This window comes from Chlamydotis macqueenii, chromosome Z, assembly GCF_036417535.1.
Source record: "Chlamydotis macqueenii isolate bChlMac1 chromosome Z, bChlMac1.mat, whole genome shotgun sequence".
Taxonomy (NCBI): domain Eukaryota; kingdom Metazoa; phylum Chordata; class Aves; order Otidiformes; family Otididae; genus Chlamydotis; species Chlamydotis macqueenii.
This window is the reverse complement of record NC_141593.1, coordinates 46413275-46420121: the sequence shown is the minus strand read 5'-3', so window position 1 is coordinate 46420121 and position 6847 is coordinate 46413275. Positions and strand designations below refer to the sequence as shown.

General features: G+C 39.9%; 1 protein-coding gene across 3 annotated transcripts in view; it reads left to right on the top strand.

The window, feature by feature from the left end:
• Positions 1–1137: 1137 nt before the first annotated feature.
• SEMA4D (semaphorin 4D) overlaps positions 1138–6847 on the top strand; it is a 45498-nt gene continuing 39788 nt past the window's right edge. For all 3 annotated transcript variants that reach the window (XM_086771480.1, XM_086771478.1, XM_086771477.1), the window contains exon 1: positions 1138–1195. The gene's annotated coding sequence lies outside the window, so the exon portion shown is untranslated. The remainder of the gene's footprint in view (positions 1196–6847) is intronic.

The window sequence follows — 6847 nt, the reverse complement described above, 5'->3', positions numbered from 1 at the left end:
TGAATGTTTTTTTTTTGTAAGCGAAAGTGTGTTTGGTGTACCTGTTTGATACCTGCTACTGTACTGGCAGCAACAAACCATGCACTGTTAAAGAACTAGATGTGCCTTTGAGAAGGTCCTATACATGTTCTCCCTTTCCTTGGAGACCCTGCAGTATTGAGCTGTGTCTGGTAATTTTGTCTGGCCTGTTTCTTTTGTGGCCTTTTGTTTTGTGAGCCTTTCGTTATAATATTCTGGATTATAAATGAAGCCTTCAGATGTGCAATGGAGACTTTTTTTAGGCACACTCTTTTACCATTTGGATTGGTGGGAACCCTCTTACTGTTGTCTTCAGTGAAATCCAGATCAGACCAGATCATCCGTGGAGACTTGCATTTAAAAAAATGTTATCTCTTCTAAAAGCGGTTGGGTGAACAGTAGGAAATATGTATGCTAAGTATGAGCTGATCTAACAGTTTTATAAGTCTGCGTATTTAGAAGTGCATTACCTAGAGTAGTGTTGGTATAAATGCATAATGTGCCCTGTCTTGATGGCTTCAGAGTGGCCCGCTGTTCTTCTTTGATTACACAAAAATAACTATGAACCTGCGAGATTTTGTCTTAAATATCTAGATACTCTTGTTCTAAGCTTGTGCGTAACGCAGTCATTCAGTAATGCAGGCGAGTGTTGGAGCTGCTTTGTATGGATTTAGTAAAGGTAATCGTTTGTGGGGATGGGTGGTGTCCAACCTTTCTGAGCTTCCTCTTATGTCCTGTACCAGCGTAAGAGAGGGGTCTCAGACTCTTGCCAGGATCAATAATTGCTACTGCAATGCAAACGCTAAGTAATTTTTTACTAAGTAGTTACCGGCCAGCTTAGGATAGAGGAAACAAATTGAATTTGAAAAGGGCTGGTGTGTATGCTTTTTATCAGGATGACTTAGCAGGTTTTTGTGTTAAGTGCAGCATCAGGGTCTTGGCTCACTGGATGCAAGTGTATCAGTTTTAGTTTCAGTCAGAAACCTTCTGTCCTGTTAATCTGAGAAATGAAAGCCAAACTTTTTGGGAGAGGATTCATAATTCTCATATCAAGGCTTGCCCTTTGGGTTTATGTGGTAATGATGTCAAACCCCATTTCTTATCTCTTTGCAGAAAGGACGTGTTTCTGGCTGCTCTCCAGCTCCAGGGGTGTGCGGGAGGCTCCAAGGGGAGGCAGGTACGTACAGTGAAACTAGGGGTACCCCCCGCAGCAAAGGTGGGTGTGTTACAGATGTCTTTGTTAGTAAAACAAATAAATACACTGCAAGAACACTAGGGACTTAATTCGTATGGGAAAACATAAATAAGGATTTAATGGTAAGCTCAGTTTATTACTTTGTTTTGCTTCAAGACCAGACTACTTCTCAAGAAACTTACCAGGAAAGGGACTACTTTTGGGAACGTAGTATATGTTTACATGTGCTTTGGTTACCACTGAAAGGTCTGGTTCAGGATTGCAGCTCTCTTGTGTTATGCAGCTTGTGTGTGAGAGGGTACTGGGCTTGCTTTCAGAGAGGTTTGTATCTTTGAAAGTGTTTCTGGACACCTAGGATAGGTTTTTGTTTTTTTTTGTTTGTTTGAGGTTTTTTTGTTGTTTTTAAAGCATGCATGTTGATTTAGACATGCAGGTACTTTTGTGAGTGCCATTAGTTGCCAGTAGGCATCTTCAAATAACTTTGAATGAGTGACTCAGTCCTATGAGTCTGAGAAGAAATGAGGAAGAAGCTGAGCAATATTTTTTTTAAATTGTGAGAGTATGTTTAAGGGGAAGATTGACTTGGAATTTCAGGGGCTTTTTCTTGGTCATTGGAACAGTTCTCACTGCAGCACTGACACTGTCACAATGTAGGTTCAATATCTGGGAGAATGCAGTGAGGCAGAAAAGGATCTTAAACCACATCTCTCCTGGGTAGCTCTTGAATTCTGAATTTGGGATAGCTCAAACTCAAGTTAGAAGAAGGTGCTGGCACTGCAGCTGTGGTTGGATCCCGCTAATCATCCATTAAGTCTTAGATTAATTGTTTCTGTTTAGTTTGCTTCTATGCAGCCAGGCTGAAGAACCACGGCAGTGCTCACAACCTGTGATAGCTCAGAGGTTGACTTGTCCAAGGCCAGAGTTAGCTTTCTTAAAGAAAGACAAAGTAAGCAGAAGCAAACTCATCTGCTGTTTCATGTTGTTCTCTAGAACTGAAAGCTAACATGATATTTCTTAACAATCCACCCATAATAATCTGAAAAATAAGAGTTTTAATCTATTTGTCTTCTTGTAATCTTTGTTGTTTTGGTTTGTTTTTTTTTTTGCGCATAATATTTTGTCTCCCAAGCACTAGTTTCCTGAGTACTACTTGATGGCGTATTTGTCGTGCAGATTCAGGATAACATTAAATTTCTGTCTTCACAGAAGGTTTCAGACTAAAACTGGGAATTTCAGTTTCCTCAGAAGTTTTATCGTCCTTTAGCACTAGTGCACCTCCACCAGCAAACTTTGTGGTGGAGGTAAAGACCACATCGAATTATCTTAAAAAGCTTGATCTAATTTGTAGGCACCTAGCAAGTACAAAGTATTTTGGCTACGGTTAGAAATTTAAGTAATCCTGTGTTCTACATGCATGTTAGTCATAAAGGGCTACTGGTCTGCTAGTTTGAGGTTTTAACTTACCTCAGCAGAAGATGGGTTCGTACATATTGTATAATAAGAAAAAGATTGTAAAAATGATGGCGTTTTTTGAGACAGTCTAAAAATGTCACTGTGCTTGAGGTTTTGAAAGAGTGAGAACCAAAGCAAAGGATATATCCAGCCTATCCTTACTGGTCTAAAATAAACTATGTAAATAAAACTCAGCTTTGACGGTAAATTGTACATTTCTTACAGTGTGATTTTGGTTACTTGAAATACAGGTGTTGCTAGCTTTTTCTTCTATTTTTGTAAACAAAACTTTGGGCAAATTGAAAAAAATCAAGTTTGAGCAAGATGTCACAGTGGGAGTTCTGTGGTTTCTTTTTTCATGTATGAAGCCTTAAAATCTTTGTTATCAAATAGACAGCAATAAACATTGAAGCAGGTCTGTGTTCTGTTAAAGCTTTCAAAACCCTTTGAAGAAAGTTATTTCAGGAGAAATTGTGATTTATGCCCTTTGACAGATGAATCCTCTAACTTCACCCTTTTCTGCTGGAGGAAGAAATTAGCTTGTAAATTTGCCTGTCTCCACATATTGAGCTTCATATCCTTCATCGTAGTAATGTACGAATTTTACAAATGCGTAATTTATTTACTTATTTAATCTAAAAATAGCAGAGTAGGCTACCTGGGAAACCTGCCGTGGCTTTTTGCCCCCGGCATTGGGGAGGGAGACTGCCTTGCAGTGAGTTGTCACTTACTTTGAGGCCCTCATTTGCTGTGCCTGGGCAGTGAGTGGTGTGAAGGTGATTTCATGATGAGGTAGGGGAGTGTATATGTTAGAAGGTCTTCCTTCTTGCCCAAATAATTTTCTGGCAGCCTCAGCGGGACTTGCATCACCTTTGGTCATGTAGTTGTGTGCTGCTTGTGTTGGGGAGGAGGCGGTGGCAGCAGTGCAGATGGGACCATAAGGACAGAGTGGGTGGGGGACTGCTAGAAAAGATAACCCTGAGGAGGAGAATGAAGTGCAATACAAAATGGGAGGAAAACAATGTGAACACTGGGGAGTCATGAAAAGAGTGGCAGGTTTAGGCCAGGAGGGCCAGTGCCTGTTTGACTTTCCGCAGGGAGAGGCTGGATGCTTTGTGGTGCTAATTATCATTTCTTGGCAATTGTGAGGTTCCCAGCTATAATGCTGACTGTTGTGGTGTGTTACCTTAGAGCAGGATCAGCATAAAAGGTTCAAATACCAGAATGCTCTATAAAATTGTTTCATTTGATTTATTTAAATAGAGAAAGTAATAGAAGATTAGCAGTGATTAACAACAAATTAACAGTAATAGCATTTAAAGGTAATGCATCTAGTCATTACTACATGAAAATAAGTATAGTGACTAAGAAAGATACATCACCAATTGTCCTATTAATATGTTACCATCATCCAGATCCACAGCTGCTGAGGACCCCCAGTTGCAGCGAGGATTTGGAGAACCTGTCCCAGCAACTGGGAGATCCTATGCAGTGTGTCCACTCATAGGTGAGGTCTCCAAAGTTGCTGCAAGAGGGTCCAGCCTTTTATAGTGCTAAATAAACAACTTTAATCACTCTAAAATGCAGAATCATCTTGTTTCAACTATCCTGTTGCCCCCACCCCGCTCTAGAGCTTGGCCAGAGCTCGAAAGAGGAAACAAGGGAGCTGTTGTGGTGTAACACTTCTCTCTTGACTATCTCCTGTTTGTTCATACACAAGGCTAAGGACTTGTTACTTATTTTTCTTATGTTCTGTCTCACACTCTGTGTATACTGAAGGAGTTACAATTAAAACAGCACAATCCTGCTGACCATGCCATACGGATCATCCATGGATCAACTCCATGGCTCAGGCCTGTTAGTCAGGCCCAGTCACTTCATGTGGGTGTGTCAGTAAATTTAACCTTCATAGAGAAGATAAAGGTAGATCCGTTAAGCAGTTTCCATTAAGCAGAATTCAGAAGTTGCACAATGCAACTAAGTATGTATTAGAAGAAAAAAATATTTCAAAACCAGTGTTGCAAAATGGAGCATTTCCTAACTTTGAAATTCCAGAATTTAGATAGTTTGTGCAAGTATTGCATGTACAAGATGCACACTTGAATCCAGCTTTACCATACTGATTGGGAAGAATACACTGACTCTGAGTTTATGATCATGTGCTTTATTACTTGTGAAAAAAATAATTTGGTACTGATAAGGGTTGCTGAATTGATATCTGTGAAAGATGAAATTCTGTGTTCACAAGTACCTCTTTGTACTTACTTTGCCTCTGTGTCCTGGAGAATGGGAAAGATGGCAGTTGTATTCCCATAGTTGGTTTTTCAGTTTCTCCCATAGCAGGGCTAATGTTCTGCATTTTTCTAGGTGGTGAAGTAAAACACATCGCCTGCTGACACAGGCGATGTCAGAGCCAAATGTTTTTCAATCTTGATAACAGTCAAGATATGCCATCGCAAGTCCCTGCTTTCATGATTTGTGCTAGTATTCCCTATTAGCACGTAGGCAGCCTGAATTTTTTTCTTTCCAGCAGTTTTGATTTCTGTCCTTTGAGAGAGCAGAAATGTGTCTCTTCCCACCTGTGCACTAAAATTATCCATGTCAATGGGAATGTTCACAGCTCTGAATTTCCAGCTGTGCTCTGCCAAACTGACAGGAGCTCTGTTGACTGTTTCTTCTTCTGTAGTTGCCCTGTTTTTAGTCACCGTAAATACAAGCATTATGGAAAACTCATGTCAGTACTGTATATATTATTTTGCTCCAGTTTGTCATTATACATTGATTTAAAATCATCAGCACCAGAGTGCCTAAATTAAAATTACTGGTTTAAATTTACCTCAGAAAATTTGCAGCAGTTTTACAGAAAACAGAAAACCAGACCTGTGGTCACTTTTAATTAGAGTTTAATTATGTAACTAAGTGTTTCAAGTTTCTTTCTGCTTTACTTCTTAAATATTCTTGTTTTCAAGCAAACTATGGCTCATTTTTAGGACTAAAACCTAAAGCATTAGGACACCTAACTTTTCAGAAATGCAGAGCACTCAAATCTAATCAAAGCAAGTGAACACTGAGGAAGCTGAGCTAATTTGGAAATCAGGCCATTATCTGGGCCTTTTTTTCTTTTCTTTTTTTTTCCTTTTTTTTTTTTTCCCATCCCCCCTCTTCTACCCCTTGTGTTATGTAAAAACAGGTTCATATTAGATTATGGATGACTTCCCAGTGGATACCAACGAAAGAGTTATTCCAGGTAATTTTCAACACAGGGAAGGGAGGAGGGGGAGAGAGTAATTAAATTGAAGGATAAATTAAAGGACAAGGTCCTGAGTGCATTTTCATCTCTATTTAAACTGATAGGAATGAGAAGAAAGTGGATCTTGCACAACTGGGCATGTAACGTTCACTGTAGTCTATCTCATCCACTTTTTTGACATGCAAAATTTTACCTCAGATCAACATATAATGTCCCACAAGTCAAACCTACTAATGTGAAAAAGGAGCTATTTTGCAAACCTGTACAGTGGGATCACAATGACAGATTTCTGCTTTGTGTGAAGCGCACAGTGAAGTAGGCACCAACTAACCCTAACTAACCCAAGCAGACCTTTTGTCTTCTTCAGAAGGTCATGTAAGTTGTTTGATTTTGTTGTCATTTTGTATTTTCTGAGATAGGTAAGTGTGATGGTTTAGCCCAAATCACCACACAGTTTCTTGCTCACTCTCCCCCTCCCCAGGGGCATGGGGGAGAGAATTGGGAAGGAAGGAGAACTTGTGGGTTGAGATGAAGATAATTTACTAAAATAAAAGGGAAAACTACAATAATAACAGAATATAAGGATATTAAAAATATACAAAGTGAACAATATGTGTTTTCTCACCACCTGATGTCCCAATGACCAATACAGCCCGTCCCAAGCAGCAATCACGGAAACAAAACCGAGCAGCAAGCAAAGGAGCAAAAGGGAGCCAGCAAGGTAGGGGGAACAATGCCAGCAAAAACAAGCAGGAAGGATGGATGCCAGGAAGGCAGATATCCACCCTTGCCTGCCCCCACTTATATACTGAGCATGAACGTTTATGGCATGGAATACTCTATGTGGCCAGTTTGGATCAATTATGCTGTCTGTCTTTCTCCCAGCTTCCTGCATCTGCAAATTAGCGAGACTTGGAAAGCAGGATGGTGTC